Source organism: Sorghum bicolor, chromosome 2 (genome assembly GCF_000003195.3).
Source record: "Sorghum bicolor cultivar BTx623 chromosome 2, Sorghum_bicolor_NCBIv3, whole genome shotgun sequence".
In the NCBI taxonomy this organism is placed as follows: Eukaryota; Viridiplantae; Streptophyta; class Magnoliopsida; order Poales; family Poaceae; genus Sorghum; species Sorghum bicolor.
Window position 1 is genome coordinate 7457181 of NC_012871.2, and position 19122 is coordinate 7476302.

Here is a 19122-nt window from a genome sequence, read left to right on the forward strand (position 1 = left end):
TACCTATTTTCTTGGGTGTTATTTTAAGCCGTCAAGTAAATTATCATTTTCTTGGGGGTTGTTGAGTTTTCTTGGAGGTTGACAGCCAAGTAAATGCTTACAAGTATTTTGGTGCCTTTGACCGAAAAAACAATAATATCTTAAACGTGTCTGAAAATCCTAAAATTTTACAGGAGAGCATAATATGGTTGTATTATCTTGCCATAAAATTTTCAAATTATATTAACTTGGCTACAAGTACCATTTGTTTAAATCATTTGATTTTTTATGCAAATATATACACAAAAACATGTTATCATACAAGTTTGCAGAATTCTTTAGCCAAGTTTAGATATTATTATAATTATCTTCTGGTAATTTGGAGATAGAACTATGAACTATTCCCAGCAAACAAATGATTTTTTTGTCGAACTCCAAGATATGGAGCCAGAGTAAAATGTATGAGAAAAATATATTGCTATGATCTTTTAATCTTTATAGACGTATGGATAGATCAATTTACAATTACTAAATAAACACATATAAATCCATTTAAAAGATAGAAAAATAGAAAACCTATTAAAAATTATTAAAACTCTTCCACAACAACTTATATACAGTATATAACATTTGGAAATATATTAGGGTATACCAGATATGTTTTTTTAATGTTACTTTAGAAGTATTTTTCTACTTATTTAAAATTTGTACAAAACAAATTAATTAACTATGTATAATTGACAGTCTCACAATATTCAACCTAAAAATGAAGCCCATGTCTGAATGCAGCCCACCTCAGCCCAACTTAAAGTATGTTTCGATCATCACCGTTGGATCAAACTTAGATGGCTAGATATGCCAGGCCGATTACAAACCCTAGTTCTAAGCCCTCAACTCCCTCAACCACCTCTCTCAGACGTCGCCGCCCCTAGCCACTCTCTCTCGGTTTCATCTCTCCCCCAAGTCTCGAACCTATCCAAACGGCTCAAGCTACCAGGGGTGAGCCCCGGCATGGCGAGACCCTCCGGCGGTGCACGGCAGGGCGCGGCCCCTCCGGCTGTGCATGCGGGTTAGGGTCTCCGGCGGCGTGTGCGGGTTAAGGTATCCAGCGGCACGTGCGGCTCAAGGGCGAGCGCTTCCGGCGGCTTGCAGGTAGGCCGCGGCCCCCTCCGGTGGCACTCTCCTCCACGGCGCACCCCTCCCACAGTACAGGCAGTCCCCATGCGCATCGCCAGTCACGACCCCAGCCTGCGTCCTCCGCGGAGCAGGCACCAACAGGCGCAGATCTGAGGATGCCGCCTCCTCTGGTGCTCTGCAGCCACCTTCCCCACTAAGAGGAGCCGCCTCCTCAAGTCTTCCGTTGAGCTGAGCATCCCTCCCTCGACCAGGACAGCAGGTACCTAATTGATTCCTCAACTGTGTATTTTTCTACTTGCTTCTATTCTACAATATTATTGAGAATGGAGTTGATGTCGAGGTGAAACTAAAACAAAGCCGATAATGGTATTCCATAGCACGTACTGTTGTATTTCTTTTTTTTTTGTGTATGTTGAACTTCAGAGTTCAAAGTATTAGTTGATTGATGCACAAATGTGTTTAACTCATACACAACTGAAATTTGGGGCGAGCTCAGCATTAAACCTTGAAATGCAGAAGTGAACAAAATCAGTTACCTATTGAAAAGCTATTACAACTTCTTTCCGAGTCAATTTGGGACATGTGTTTTTGAATGTGTACATAGTATAGATTATTTTGCCAACGAGAAAGTACTACTGTTTGTGTAGCCTCTTTTCACTTCCATGGTCATTCATGCATGTGTATATATATATGTTTTCCTGGTGCTTTCATTACCTTCTTACAGTATTGCTCAACTAAATTGACTTAACCGTGGCTGTGCTTTTATTAGCTTCTTGCATCTTCCATGTTTCCTACCTATCCACTCAATTAAGATGTCTCTTAGTTTAGTTCAGTCTCAATAAAACCTGCCTGTACTTACACTGATATTGCTTGGCTATGTAAAAATTTTATTTCCTAGCAATTCCGGAAATCCTCACAAATTAGCAATTCAAGTGTGATAATTATTGATATATGTTTGCAAAAGACAAACTTGCACATCTGTATGTACAAGCTGAGCTGTGCTAGTTAGATAGATTTCCTCCAAATCTAATTGTAGTTGATTTTATATTAATGTGTGGGCAGGAGGCAAGGAGATATATAGAACTTTTTTGCCGTAAGATTGTCTATGCATTCATGCAATTTTGGTTTGTTCGTCTGCTACTGGATGTAAGATGACATTGTTTTTCCTTTTTTGTAGTTTACAGCTTATGCTGTTGTTAGTGAAATACTGAAATCGCCATTCCACATTTTTGGTTTGATGGAATGGTTATGAACTCTGGAATATATGCGATGGACTCTAAAAATGTAACAATTATCGATTTACATATTCTGATTGTGCATGGTCCATTTCTATTCATTAGTTCTATGCTACAGCTTATCATTTCCTCCATCTTTGGTTGTACGTGTGTACATAGCATAAGCCTTAACATTTTGGAACTGACTGGAGTGGACATGTGTGAATTATCTATCCTTATGCTTATTAAAATTTGTGTGTGATATAACTCATATCTTTCCTATATCCAGTGCTGAATTCTGAAGGTGTTGCTCAGAACACAGGAGAGGCACAACAGTTGCTGGTATGAAATCTAAACATGGTACCCTCATGCTTTTGGTTTCTTTTAATCCAAACTTATGCTGTCAGCACTACTTACACTACTGCACGTTCGGGCATTAGCACCGGTCGGGAAGGGCCTGTTGCCCCGGTTCCCGAGCCGGTGCTGCCCTTCCGGGACTAAAGGCCCACCCTTTAGTCCCGGTTCGGGCAACCGGGGCTAAAGCCTCCCCCTTTAACACCGGTTGGTAAGGGTCCTGCCAGAGCTGCCACGTTGCAGGACTCTTTAACACCGGTTGGTATTACCAACCGGTGTTAAAGGTTTTTTTTTTGTTTACTTCTTCGGTTTTGTTTATTGTTTTTATATAATATATAATAATAGGTTTTTGCTGATACAATAATATATTTATATTACACGCATATTAAGCATATATAAATGAAAATTATAGGCTTAGCTTAATAATTAAGCTTTGCCTATAATAAAATGAATAGACCACATCAAAAATTAAATAGATATGTAAAAAGCTTTATATATATATAGTTTTATATGTACAAAATTCGTAACACATATATACATAGAGTTTTTTCTCCCAATGTCTACAAACGATACAAATGATCATCGTTGTTTGGAATAAGAGTTTCGTTGCCGTTGAAGTGAAACTCGCCGTTTGGATTGATCACTTGGTCGCGGAGAAATCCTGCTATCGTCTCTTGGATAGCTTTGATTCGGTCTTGTTGTAGGACCTTTTTCCTCAGCCATTCCGTCTTTAATTTGAAATAAATTAAAAAGGTATTAGTTATCTAAGTTATTCAGTATAATTCAGGAGATAATGAAAAGAGACATGTAACGTACTCTGAGCGTCTATATGGGTGTTTGATTGACTTGTGCCATCATGAATTTGCACACGTAATATGCACATAGATTGTTCCCCCCTTCTTGTCTTAAACACCACTGTACGATATATATATAAAAATATTCACGACCACGACAATAGGAAGGCTAAAAGTTAGCGAAAGTTTGTTAGCTAGTAGAACTTACTTGTGGATGTATTATGTTAAGCGGCGCTTTACATCCACTGAGATGTTCACGGTCAATGAATCTTTCCCAAACCCTATACACAGCCATTGTGGATCGTGAACTAATAATTACAGAGTCATATTATGATATTTTTGTAGCTGAGGTCGACATTACGTACCTTTGAATAATGTTTACCATTTGTTGATAATTTTCTTGTGGTTTTCTCATTGAGTCAAAGATTATCAACCGGTTCTTGGGAATTTCAATGACCATGAGTATCTAGTGAAAGCTGTTTACACACATATATATAGTCAGTCCTATAATGTAAAATAAAATATGCATGCACTTAATAACTATATAACTCACTCGAAGTTGAAGGGGAAGAGTATTTTTTGTTTTTCTTTTTGGTTCACAAAGAACCTCATAAGATTGGTGCAAACTTCTGTCTCATGATCTGCTGTCCACACTGCCTGCAGAGCCCTTGAAAACAATATAAGGGTCAACGAACCCAATACTATTGTCATTTCTCATTCTGAGCTCTCTCATTTGGTGCCTGCATATATACATACAAATCCTAAGTGTGTAAGGATTATATACATGTAATTAAAGAAGTTAAAAGTATAATAAAAAGGAAAAATACTTACAGACAAAAGCAGCTGACAAGAGATTTGTCAAGAGCGTCGAGGTGACATAATTGGTGCAATTCTTCGAACTGCACGTATATGAGGTCATCTCCACGGAAGTAGTGATGTTGTCTAATACGAACAGAAATCCAATTCTCTCCCCTTTTAGACGCCTCAATGCACCATTTGTTTATTGCAAACATTTGTGTGCCGAGCTCGTGTAAACGCTTAGGGTCGAATAGACTCCTGCCCGGTTCATATCTTGCCCTCCATTGATCAACTACCTCGGCTTTTTCAAATGTTTGGCATTCAAGAATGGCGGCAATTTTTTCCATATTTAAACCGCTCTGTCTAAAGTAACGCTCAAGCGAGTCTAGCTCAGACAACGCTAAGGATTTTTTTGGCATCAAGTCTTCATTTGAGCCGTATTGATTTGGCACAATCAAAGGGGGCACCGGTTTTGATACTTCTCCGAGCTGTGGGACCCCCTTTCCTACTCTCTTCTTAGGCTGTGAAGACTTGACCAGAGACCGCTCATAGTCCGAAAGTGCTGGCTTTTTTCTGAGCTTCGCGTTGCTTCTTTTGATAGTCCGCCATCTTCTGCCTCAGTTCCGATGGCTTCACATAAAAGTACGGCTTTTCTGGGTTAAGCCGTTTTTTCCTATCCTCCTTTATTTTATCAAAAAATTGTTGGACCTCAGCTTTGGATGTAGCAATTACCTCCACTTCACTCTTTTCGTAAGGTAATTTTTCTAGCGTCTTAGCTCTCTTTGCTGAGGCAGCCTTCTTTGGAGGTGGGACCGATGACTTCGGTCCTTCTTGGGCGGACCGCTTCTTACTACCTCGCTTTGGAGGTGAAGGGACCGACCGTGCACTATTTGGAGAGGGAGGTGCAGGCGGTGGAGGTGGTGGGGCCGATCTTTTTGGCGTTGGAGAACGCGGTGGAGGAGTTGGAGACCTCGGTGGAGGAGTTGGAGACCTCGGTGGAGGAGGTGGAGACCGTGGTGGAGGCGGTGGCGGGGTCGGTGTGGCCGCCGCAGGTGTTGGAGGAGATCCAGCATTGTCACTGTCCGCAGCACTATGATGCGCTGGGGAGAGAACTAGACTTAGGTTGGAGGAGTCCCTGCAAAGAAAACAATTACAAGTTTTGTGAGCAAACTTTTTTTAATTTCAATACATAATAAATAATATAAGAAGTAAAATCATACACAAACCTATGTTGAGGAATAATTATGAAGCGCTTGCGCCAACAAATAAATGTCTTCTCAGCTTCACCTAAGGTCTTCTCTTCGTCTCCCCCTTCTATGTCTAGTGGCACATTGCCACAACCTTTCTCAACCCTATCAACCGAGACGCTAGCATATCCACCAGGTACTGGTCGATTATGGATTCTTGGAGTTCTCGTTCGGTCGATAGGGTTGACAACAGCGATAGCCACCTTTTTGCTTGCATTCTCATCTGGTACATGCAGCTCATAGGTAGTAAAAGCCTCTGTGACATCATCCACGGGGAAGTGTAGCTTCATGTCATCCTGAATGGTTGGTACTTCCGTGGATGCGTAGCTGCTTTTCAACAGGCCTGGGAGGCTAACATTGACCTCAGGCTATGATGTACCTTGCCCTTTCGTCATTTGACTAAGTGCTGCTTGCACTTGCCTTTGAATCTCTGCCTGCATCCATTCTTCACGAGCTTTCCAAACTAACTTCTTGTCATGATCAGAGACAAAACTGAAGCACCTCGCTTCTCTCTCCATTCACGAGCACTGATCGGTATTTGATCTCTCACAAGATATCCACAGTGACTAACATATTTATTTGCATGCTCACCAAGTGGTCTGCCTGTAGCTATCTCAAACTCAGAGATTACATAGCGGCCCTCCAACAGCTTCTTTGGCCCTCGTGGAGGTACGCTTCTCCCCGTAGAGGTCGATCCAGAAGGCTACACATAGATATAGAAATAAAAATACTAAATTAATAACCAAGTAATAAGTCTAAAACCTAATGTAAGAGATGCATTAATTATATATGTTTACATTTACATATACCTCGCCAGTATTTTCTTCTTGTTGCACGACAAGTTGTTGCTCAGGCGCATTGCCCTCTTGTTGCTCAGGGGCATTGCCCTCTTGTTGCTCAGTCGGATTGCCTTGCATGATCTCATGGTAATCAATAAAGTACTGACTACCGTCGTCGATCATATTTTGAATGGCAGCTTCCATATAATCAGGATCAGCATGAGGACGGTTAGCCATTTCTATGTCTGCAACCATACATATATATATATTCTATATAAGATAAGAAATACACTAGAATAATATATAAAAAACAATACTAGAATAATAGTACAAACAATAATATATACAAAACACTACTAGAATAAATTTGGTGGGTAAACACTACTGGAATATATATTAGAGACTTATATACTACTACTAGTACTACTACAAATGAAAGTGTTGGAGTGCTCTAAAAATAATACTAGGATCTTTTAAGCCAAGTAATACATTAGAATAAAAAACAATACTAAAATAATATATAGTACAAACAATAATATATACAAAACCCTACTAGAATAAATTTGGTGGCTAAACACTACTAGAACATATATTAGAGACTTATATACTACTACTAGTACTGCTACAAATGAAAGTGTTGGAGTGCTCTAAAAATAATACTAGAATCTTTTAAGCCAAGTAATATACTAGAATAAAAAACAATACTAGAATAATATATAGTACAAACAATAATATATACAAAACCCTACTAGAATAAATTTGGTGGCTAAACACTACTAGAACATATATTAGAGACTTATATACTACTACTAGTACTACTACAAATGAAAGTGTTGGAGTGCTCTAAAAATAATACTAGAATCTTTTAAGCCAAATAATACACTAGAATAAAAAACAATACTAGAATAATATAGTACAAACAATAATATATACAAAACACTAGAAAATAAAATATGATACAAGAATAATATACAATAAATATATACTAAAAAGTACTACTACAAATAATATATTAAATAATACATACATACATACAAACAATTATAATTCATACATACAAACTATATATATGTATGTATATATGTACAAAAAATAATATACATACATACAAAAAATAATACATACATACAAAAAATAAAACATACATACTATATATATATATATACTAGAATAATATATTAAAAAAATAATACATACATACATACAAACAATTATAATTCATACATACAAACTATATATATGTGTATATATGTACAAAAAATAATATACATACATACAAAAAATAATACATACATACAAAAAATAAAACATACATACATACTATATATATATACTAAAATAATATATTAAAAAAATAATACTACAAATCAAAACACCATATATATATATGTGTGTATATATATATATTTCTAGTCTAGTGTATATAAATATTTAATTAATCAATGGAGAGATGCATGGCGTTCTCGATCTATACATATTGCTTAGCACACAGCGGCCGGGAGAAGAGATCGATGAGACGACGTTGGCCGGCGCTGCAGGTGCCCCCCGGCGGCGGCGCTGATGGAGGGCCGCGGCGGAGCTGGTGGAGGGCCGCGGCGACGCTGGTGGAGGCCGCGGCGGCGCTGGAAGAAGGACGCGGCGGCGCTGGGAGTTGAAACGGCGCGACGGCGGCGGTGAAGACGACGAACGTCGCGGCGCTGGAGACGAAGACGCAGGTAACTGCTCTGATCTAGGGCGGGCTCCTGAAATTTTCAGGACCCTTCAGCACCGGTTCCCACTATGGGCCGGTGCTAAAGGCCCTGTTTTTTAGTTTAGGGTTTTTTAATTGTTTATATATACAGTTTATATTATAAATTGTATAGTAAATTAAATATTTTGCATAATGTTTTTTAAACAGTGACATATATTGTAATATGTTTTAATGTACACATGAAAATTTTTAAACTTAAATATCTTATTGTATTTTTATAATTTGCAATGATTTTGTAAGAAATGTTTAGTATTTTGTTAATGCAAAAATATATTATTCCAATAAATTTAAAAAACTATATCCAATCAACTGGAAATTTATTTTCACATCATATTGACGTAAAACTTTTTATTTTTGTTATTTATTACTAGGAATGCTAGTTGGGTATAGTTTTCATCAAATAAAAAATCATATAAAAATATATATCTTGATGAACACACCCTTTGACCGAACCCTAGATTGTCCCAAATGGAAAATTCATGAATACAAAGTTTGCCACACTCATCAAGTTCTACATTTTGTCTAATGGTCAACTTTTTCATTTGGAAAAGTTTGAACCACTGAATTTTGAATTTTCATAGAACTCATAGCCACGCAGCGGTTTCGGAACCCTAGATGGTCTCGAATGGAAAAGTCATGAATACCAATATTGTTCCACTCATCAAAATCTACATTTCATATATAGACCATTTTTGTATTTGACAAAGTTTTGGGAAGGTGTAGTTGAAAATCCACAATTGACACATATAGTTTCATATAGTTTGTGTGAGATTCAAGAATTGGTGGGTATTGTTAACTTAGACTTTCTCAAATGGAAAAGTTGTGTATATAAAAAGTTTAGATCTTGAAGATATCTAACAACTTGGTATTCAAAATATTTTCATTTGAAGTAATTTAGTTTGTCATTTGACCAAGTTTGACCAAAACCCGTCTTGGATTTTATAGAAATGTAATTAGGATTGGCTCAAAATTATCCAAATGCAAAAATGGACAATATATAAAATATAGATCTTGATGATCTCTAACAACTTTGTATTCAAACTTTTTTCATTTGAAGTCATCAAATGGGTCATTTGACCAAGTTTGACCAAAGTCAAAGCATTGGTTTTTACAAACACACCCTTTGACCGAACCCTAGATTGTCCCAAATGGAAAAGTCATGAATACAAATTTGCTACACTCATCAAGTTCTACATTTTGTCTAATGGTCAACTTTTCATTTGGAAAAGTTTGAACCACTGAATTTTGAATTTTCATAGAACTCATAGCCACGCAGCGGTTTCGGAACCCTAGATGGTCTCGAATGGAAAAGTCATGAATACCAATATTGTTCCACTCATCAAAATCTACATTTCATATATAGACCATTTTTGTATTTGACAAAGTTTTGGGAAGGTGTAGTTGAAAATCCACAATTGACACATATAGTCATGACAATTTTTGCATTTGATGATCTCTAACAATTGGAAAAGTCATGAATAAAAAGTTTGTTACACATCAAAATTCACAATTCTCAAATATAGTTTCATACAAAGTCAAGCCGACACAACAGTGAACTTCTTCTTGACGTATGACCTTTGGTTATGATCCTGCCGTAACCATGGAGTATCCTCATTGTTTAACAGAATGCTTGGGTCTTTGTTCACTATGAAGGGCGGAATTCGATCATCCCTTTCGTAATCGCCTGACATGTCTGACTTGTCCTCAATTCCGACAATGTTTCTTTTCCCAGAAAGGACAATGTGGCGCTTTGGCTCATTGATGATTGAGTGGTCATCATTTTTTCCTCTCTTTGGTTTCGTAGACATATCTTTGACATAAAACACCTGACTCACGTCTGCAGCAAGGACGAATGGTTCGTCTTTGAACCCACTATTGTTAAGGTCCACAGTTGTCATCCCATACTCCTTGTCGACTGTTACCCCACCTCCGGTCATCTTCACCCATTGGCACCGGAACAAATGAACTTTAAAATTAGCTGCATAGACTAGTTCTCATATGTCTTCTATGCGTCCATAATATGTTTGTCTGTTCCCATTTGGATCCGTGGCATCCACGCGTACACCACTATTTTGGTTGGTGCTCCTTTTATCTTGGCCAACTGTGTAAAATGTGTTACCATTTATCTCGTACCCTTTGTATGTGAGGACATGCCATGATGGTTGCCTGGCCAACAAATAAAGCTGCTCATCAATGTTTTCATCACCTTGACATTTTTTGCGCAACCAATCGCCAAAAGTTTCCATGTGCTGATGCATTATCCAAGCTTCATTCTTCCCGGGCCACTGGGACCGTAGAAAATCTTTGTGTACCTCAACATATGGTTCCACCAATGAGGAGTTCTGGAGAACTGTGTAGTGTGCTTTATTGAAGTAATCGTCTCTCGTACCAATATATGTTTTCTTCCCAAGTGTTCCCTTTCCGCTGAGTCTGCCCTCGTGTCGAGATTCAGGAATGCCAATTGGGTCAAGGTCTGGAATAAAGTCAACACAGAACTCTATGACCTCCTCTGTTCCGTAGCCCTTGGCAATGCTTCCTTCTGGCCGGGAACGACTATGGACATATTTCTTTAGGACACCCATGAATCTCTCGAAGGGGAACATGTTGTGTAGGAACACAGGACTGAGAATACGAATCTCTTTGACCAGATGAACTAGGAGGTGTGTCATGATATCGAAGAAGGATGGAGGGAACACCAACTCAAAGCTTACGAGACATTGAACGACATCATTCTGCAGAGTAGCTAGTTGCTCTGGATTGATTGCCTTCTGAGAAATTGCATTGAGGAATGCACATAGCTTTACGGTGGCTAGACGTACGTGTGGAGGTAGAATTCCTCTTAAAACGAACGGCAGCAATTGCGTCATTAGAACGTGACAGTCATGAGACTTCAAGTTCAGGAATTTCTTCTCTGGCACATTAATTATTCCCTTGATATTGGAGGGGAATTCAGATGAGACCTTGATGCTGCTAAGATATTCAAACATGCTTTTCTTCTCTTCTTTGCTCAGAGTGTAGCTAGCAGGGCTTAAGTAATGATGTCCATCATCTGTCTTTTCTGGATGCAGGTTGTCTCGTTCTTTCATGCGCTGCAAGTCTTGTCGTGCTTCAAGTGAATCCTTAGACTTCCCGTAAACACCCATGAATCCGAGCAAGTTCACACAAAGATTCTTTGTCAGGTGCATCATGTCGATCGCGTTGCGGACCTCTAGGACATTCCAGTAAGGTAGCTCCCAAAATATAGATTTCTTCTTCCACATGGGTACGTATCCCTTAGCATCCTTGGGAATAGGTTCGCTGCCTCGTCCCTTTCCAAATACCACTTTTATATCCTTGACCATTTCGAGTACAACATCCCCGGTTCGATTGAGAGGTTTGGTCCGGTGGTCTGCCTTGCCTTTAAAATGCTTGCCTTTCTTTCGTACTGGGTCGTTCACAGGAAGAAACCGACGGTGGCCAAGGTACATGACCTTTCGACATTTTTTCAAAAATACACAGTCAAGGTCTTCATAACAATGTGTGCATGCATTATATCCCTTGTTTGAGTGGCCTGAAAGATTACTCAGAGCTGGCCAATCATTGATTGTTACAAACAGCAATGCTCGCAGGTCAAAGTGCTCTTGTTTGTACTCATCCCACACGTGAACTCCTGGTTTGCTCCATAAAAGTTGAAGTTCCTCAACTAATGGCCTTAGGTAGACATCTATGTCATTGCCAGGTTGCTTCGGTCCTTGGATAAGCACCAGCATCATAATAAACTTCCGCTTCATGCATAGCCATGGAGGAAGGTTGTAGATACATAGAGTAACTGGCCAAGTGCTGTGACTACTGCTCTGCTCACCGAAAGGATTCATACCATCTGTACTTAAGGCGAACCGCAAGTTTCTAGCATCATCTGCAAAATATGGGAATTCTCTGTCTATCGCTCTCCACTGGGATCCATCGGCAGGGTGTCTCAGCATATTGTCTATCTTACGGTCTTCTTTATGCCACCGCAACAACTTTGCATTGTCCTTATTTCTGAACAGACGTTTTAATCGTGGTATTATAGGAGCATACCACATAACCTTGGCAGGAATTTTCTTCCTATGACGTTCTTCACCCTCAACATCGCCAGGATCATCTCGTCTAATCTTATACCGTGATGCCTTACATACTGGACACGCATCCAAATTCTCGTATTCCTCCCCACGGTAGAGGATGCAGTCATTAGGACATGCGTGTATCTTCTGGATTTCTAATCCTAAAGGACAGACAACCTGTTTTGCTTCATACGTAGTGGTGGGAAATTCGTTGCCTTTCGAAAGCATCTTTTTTGTGATCTTCAATAACTGCCCAAATGCCTTGTTAGATGTACCATTCTTTGCCTTCCATTGCAGCAATTCTAGTGTGGTACCCAGCTTTTTTTGCCCCTCTTCAGCGGTGGGATATAGCGATTTCCTGTGGTCCTCTAGCATGCGCTCGAACTTGGCTTTCTCTTTATCACTTTCACATTCTCTTTGTGCATCACGGATGGCGTCACCAAAAGCATCATCGCCCCGATCATCTTCTGCCGCCACCTCTTCTTCATTATGTCCCTCCATTGCAACATCATTGAAGCCACCGTACTGAGCAATAATATTGGCATGGTCCAATTCTTCTTCTTCTTCTTCTTCTTCTTCACCTTCATCCATTATAATCCCGCTTTCTCCATGTTTGGTCCAACAAATATAGTTTGGTACGAAACCAGACTTTAATAAGTGTGAATGAAGAGTTCTTGAGTTAGAATATTCCGTCAAATTCTTACACACGGCACATGGACAGCACATGAAACCGTCCCTCTTATTTGACTCGGCCACACTTAAGAAATAGTGCACGCCATTAATGAACTCTTCGGAGCGCCGATCGGCATTATACATCCAATTACGTGTTACTATCTGCATTAAATATAACATATATATTATGAAAACCATACACACATATAGTTTCTCATCTTATTGCACAACATGTCTAAGATACATAGTTGATTAATTTAGGAAAGCTTGGCTACAACAAATACAATCGCAACTAGCACTAAAAAAACCAAAACTAAAAATATGCACATATATAAGCAAATGTCTGGAAATAACTCACATTACGATCTGGACACTTGTAGAATATACGACCCTTGTTTACTCCCTCTTTCGACACTTTGTACTCCATCAAAATCTTCTGCCCACACTTGCCACAAGTAACGAGAGGGAGTTCCGGACGGTATCGCTTTTGAACCCGTTGAGAGACCGAAGACCCGGTCACGGTTGCCATCTACTATCCATACTCAATTTTTAAACAATTATAAATTCCACATTTACTAGTAAACATGTATGATACAATGGACATTATATGTAGTAATAAAAATAAATCAAGTGATATTAACAAACCAATTAATTTGAACTATCCTACTTTCTAAAATCATAAAAATATACTATAATTCATTGTTGCAAACTACATTAATACTAGGTCAACCATGAAATATGATATATATATATATGGATACTAATTCATGTGAATGATTCAAAATAACAACGTGGATTTGAGCTAAAAATAATGCGAACATCACAAGCCAAAAACAACATGAAAAAGACAAGAAAGACAAAAGTTAGTCACCTCCAAATACGAAGAAATGATGACGGAGTCGAAGAAGATCAACAATGGGCGTCGGAGACGAAGAACAAATGAGGAAGAAGAAGCTCCAAGAACAATAATAGTGAATGGTGCTCTCGGTTTCAAATGGGCAGAGAGAAGGAGTGATCCGGCCTATAAACCGGAGCTTTAGAACCGGTTCATAAACAAAACCGGTGCTAAAGGGTCACCCTTTAGCACCGGTTTTTAACACAAACCGGTGCTAAAGGCTTTGCCTCGGCCCGTGGCGCTGGCCGGTGCTAAAGGGGACCCTTTAGCACCGGTTGGTAACACGAACCGGTTCTAAAGGGTCTCTGCCCCGACAGCACCTGTCACTAGCCGTTGGGCAGGACCCTTTAGCACCGGTTCGTGTTACGAACCGGTGTTAAAGGGGTCTTTAACCCTGGGCCGCAAAATGGCCGAGGTTTTTGGCCATTTTGGACATCGACCAATGCCTCATTCTGTAGTAGTGTTATGACAATGCATAAAACTAGAAGTAGTGACTAGAGACTCACTAAAAACTTTCTCATGTAGGTATGCAATCAGCAAATCTCTACGACTAAGGCCAAAAGATAGTATGGCGTGGACGGCTTGATATAGGAGTTAGTAATATCCAAACTATTATTGATGTATGGGCTTCATGTAAAGATGAATGATAAATACACTTGTAATGTTTGTATGGATACTTTACGTCAATATAATGGTTGAGGACCATCGTAAAATATCCATGTGCATGTCATCTTGTGTCACTTGAATATAGTTACTAGAATATTAGAATATATTGATTACTGTAATTATTTTTTTTATTGTTAGTATAGATTTCCTTAGGGGTTGGCGCTCAAGGAAATCAAAATTAACTTGACGGTTAGGGACAGTCAAGGAAAACTTTAATTTCCTTGGAGGTGAAGAGCAGCCAAGGAAACAACAATTACCTTGGCGGTTTAGAGTGTTTCCTTGAAGGTTATTGACCCTCAAGAAAATTAATTTACTTGGCGACTTTGGACCCTCAAGAAAACTACTTTCCTTGGCGGTTGCAGTATTTCCTTGGCGCTTTAGCAAATTAAGTCTGGTTGTAATTTCCTTAGCAGCTAGCCTTCAAGGAAATCATCCTTGAGTGTCAGAACCGCCAAGGAAACTAATTTCCCTTAGCTTCTATTCTTGAGTCCGTTTGCTTGACGGTTTATGGTCAAGGATCATTTTCTTGGCGGTTTAACCCCTTTTCTTGGCGGTTTTTGGCACTCAAGGCAATTCGAGATTGTGGTAGTGAAACCCTTATTTCCATGTCTCATTTTACTTGGTTGATATTTAAATCATGTAGTCCTCTTGTTGGACATTGAAGCCGGATATTTCTTTCCATTATGTAAAAAGAAAAGAAAAAATGTATGAAGATAAGATTAATCAGAGGTATAATATATGTATATTTTTGCCTCTGTGAAGAAAAATTGTATAAAGATAAGTTTAATCTAGACAATTGTTCATTGCTACTGCAACATGTAATCAAATTAGATATTTGTAGTTGAAGGTCACAAATAAAAGAAAAGGATATTTTTCCTATCACCAGAATATGTAATCTGTTTTGGTCAGAGTAACACGTCCTCAGTAGGGCAAATTATTCAGCCTATTTGGTTGTGATTTTTTCTGAGCTGCGGCTACAGCGCTAGCGGCATGCTGTTATAGAAACAGTACAAATCCGTTTGCTGTTTGTAGACACAGTTGCAACTGTAAAAATCTGCAGGGACCACATCCATTATTAAGTAGTATCACACTCATTATTTTCATAGTCTATGCATGTACTACGTGACAGCAAAGAACCAATTAAAGACTGACAAATACCAGAAACTTGGAAACGCGTCACTAGTAGCAATGTAGCATATCATCTGAACGCATGCATTCATCTGGCCATGCATGCACAGTCGCGGAAAGAGTGAACAAGAATTTCTGAAGCATCATAACAATTGCTAACTTGGCATCCTTCATCGAAAAAGTTCTAAATTGTGACCTTGGCCCCATTGCGTACGCTAGCTGGGCATGTCTCCCAACTAGTTTGGCCTTTTTTTACAAAAAAAAAAAAAAAATCCCAAAATGACAACATCCTTCCTCGAAAATAGAAGCAGAGGCAAAAACATATTACGTGCAGCAAGAAATGAAAGTTAAGAGTTAAGACCAAGACATAAAAATCCATTGTTAACATCATCCTTCCATGTTCTTTATGATGAGGCTCAATGGTCAGCAGATCAGGCGATCACAGGTGTGCAACAGCCGCCCACTAGCATCGACCATAACCCTCCTCAGTGGGTGTTATATTGGTTGGAACAGATCGTGCACGAAATTGTTGCATACTCAAGGAAGGGGAGGTCGTGTAGAGCCATGCTGGAATCAACCAGCCATGCCAACATGCAACAAACGGAACACAGGTGCAAGCTAGCCAAGGCAAGGCCGAAACAGATGAATACAGAACGTGCACCTGTTTTCTAGATTGTTCCATCAAATTAATTAAGCATTTGACATGTCGTTGGGCTAATTGCCTAATTTGCAGCTACTATAGCCTGGTTGTTCCACCCTGGATGCAACTTACTCATATTAATTATTTACCTCAATCCTCATACCGCTGAAGTTATTTCAATGTTCTCTCTTTTTCGAACAATAGATCTCTGTACGCCGAGTAATTGCAGGAAAAACAACAAATGTATTGCTAGGCAAAGATCAATCGATCAATAGATCATACAGAAGTGATCAATAGATTATGCTGTCACACAGTGCAGTTGCCAGGCAAAAGAGCAAATGGAAGATGCACAGTGCTGCACGAATAACTCTACTTCCTCTGGCGGAACCCATGACCCCAGCTGTTTTGTGTTGCTTCGCTGGATGACGGAAACCAAATTCCCAGCTTCGAAATTCCAGCAATGCCAACATGCGAACATTGGGCAGCACTGGCACTCCACTACCGGAGATACGCTCTTTGTCAAGTGTCGCACGCTTTGCCTAGCGTAATGTATCGGGCACTCGGCAAAGGAGTGATTTGCCGAGTGTCACCCTCGGCAAAGAGAAGCACATGGCAAATCGATGGTTTGCCTAGTGTTCGGCACTAGGCAAACCTTGACACTCGGCAAATTGGATGTTTGCCTAGTGTCTGGCACTAGGCACTTAGCAAAGCTTCCGTGACGGCAGATGCTACCCAACTCGTCGTTAGGTTTTGTTGAGCGTCTCGTTAAACACTCAACAAAGTTATATTTTGCCTAGTGTTTGTTACTAACACTAGGCAAAGTTAATAATTTGTCTAGTGTTTTATCCTGACACTAGGCAAAGTTACCATTTTGCCTAGTGTTTTGCTTGGACACTCGGCAATTTTTTTATTTTTAATTTCTGGCCTCCAAACTTTTTTTGCTAACGCCATTAAGTAATCTTGACTCCATGTGAAAGTTTAATGCCATTCTCAATCTATTTGCTATATTGAGTTAATTTACCTCATTTAATTGAATTTTCAGGGATAACTCAAATTTAAACTATAGATGGTTTGAATAATTTAGAAAAAATGGAAAAATGATATTCATGTTATTTCAAATCGAATAAAGTTCAAATGTAGGAAGTTACATCAAATTTCAATCATCTTGTTTTATGAAACAAGAGCACGATGTTGTGGCCTAGTCATTTTTAAATTTTATAAAAACCAAACGAAATCTGAAAATCACGAGATTTCTCAAAATGTCATGATATCATATGTTGAGGCTGTGACAAAAATTTAAGAATGTTTCACGGAAGTTGTCATGTACGATGCTTACAAATCGGAACATCTTCGAAGAAGTTTCATATTAGTTGAGTAGGATCTGGTAAGATTCCATGTCAAATTTAGTGTCCAGTTAGAGTTTCACTTCAAAACTTTTTGTATAATGAATAGACGATAGAGATTATTTCTTGTGAAATTTTAGTATTTTTTCGGGTCTGTTTGCTAATTTTAATTTGTAACCGCAATTATAGAATTTTATAATTCCGGTAAATAGAATTAAAGCTATATATAATCGTGTGAAATAATGGCCAAATATTCATACAAGCTTTGAATATATATTATAGGGCGCATTTAACAAGTTATTTTAAAAGTTAATTAATCGAAACAAATTAGTTAAATATAGTTCTGAAAAAAAATAAAGAAAATGAACAAATAAAATAACATGTGGCCTTTGCTGAGTGTGTGCAGCTCGGCACTCGGCAAACTCTCCGGGACAGCCAAAAAACAGAACCACGCGCTCTAAGCCTGTGGCATGCATGGCCCACGTCTTAGAGAGAGGGGGCGATAAGAATGGCGTGGATAGAGGTGCACCGCCGCGCGAAAAATTCCGCATCCTTATCCTTTCACCGGACGGACTCTCCCTATCTCCCCAGTTTCTTCCCCATCTCCCTACTCTCTCTCGGCAGAAGGCAATGGAGCACGGTGCAGCACAGGCAAGAGGACACCGCCGCTGCGCGTCTTTGGGATCCGGTGACAAAAGCCACCTTGTTCCCCCTCTCTCTATCCCCTCCCACGGCTTCTCCCTCTGCTTCCCACACAGTGCCAGTCATGGGTGAGGATTCCGGACTTGGTAGATCCAGCAGCCATGAGCCGGCGAGATCTTAACGAAGGGTGGCCCAACGCAGGCAGGGTCAACACCGCCTTTGCTTCCTCGAGATACAGCGAGTTGCTTCACTTCCCCGAGATCCAGTGCTAAAAGCCCCTGCTCCTCCCCACGCAGGTCCATGGTGTTGCAGCCAGCCCAAACGTACTTGATGCCCATGAAGAAGCCAGGATCCGGCAGAACTTGATCTTTAACTGCTGATGCATCCCATTCCCATCCCTATAATTAGACATCTCTTCAATGGTCACCATGGAATTCATTCCCATGTCAGCCCATGTCTGAATTATAGTTTTTCTTGTGTGTTCCTACTTTGCACCAGGAAGTGGCAAATGTGTTTTGCTGCCCTCGAAATGGTGCAGCTATAAATAGAGTGTTGCCCTCGAGGACGTGTAAAGGCCAAAAGGTCCTCGAATATTCTTGCAATATGATTGTTGAGTCAAGACTCAAGAGCATGATGTTCTGGCTTCTTTAACTACGGGCGGCCTTACCTGACTTACCTTAGCTATAAACATGACTTGACATCTGAGAAAATAAAACCCTTATTTGCAATAATGTCTCATTTACTTGTTATATATCTATGCGTTTCTTAACTTTGGTTGATTTTTATATTTAACTCATGTACTCAATTCCACCTCCTCTGAACATCATGATCACATGGGTTTGAGTATCTGAATCTGCACATACGATGGCATATATATTAGGCTAATTAGTATTCCAATGTTATTAGATGATATCTCTAGAGGCAACAAGGTGCCTAGACACACTACATCAGAACGGCTAATAAGCAGATGAACAACACTATAAAGTGATAGGCACCACGCCA

The 19122-nt window shown here is 39.4% G+C and overlaps 1 long non-coding RNA gene across 1 annotated transcript; it reads left to right on the top strand.

Moving 5' to 3' along the window:
- LOC110433152 lies at window positions 879-18739 on the top strand. Its single transcript, XR_002450549.1, has 3 exons — window positions 879-1375; window positions 2620-2672; window positions 14227-18739. It is a non-coding gene; the product is annotated as an uncharacterized LOC110433152 (long non-coding RNA).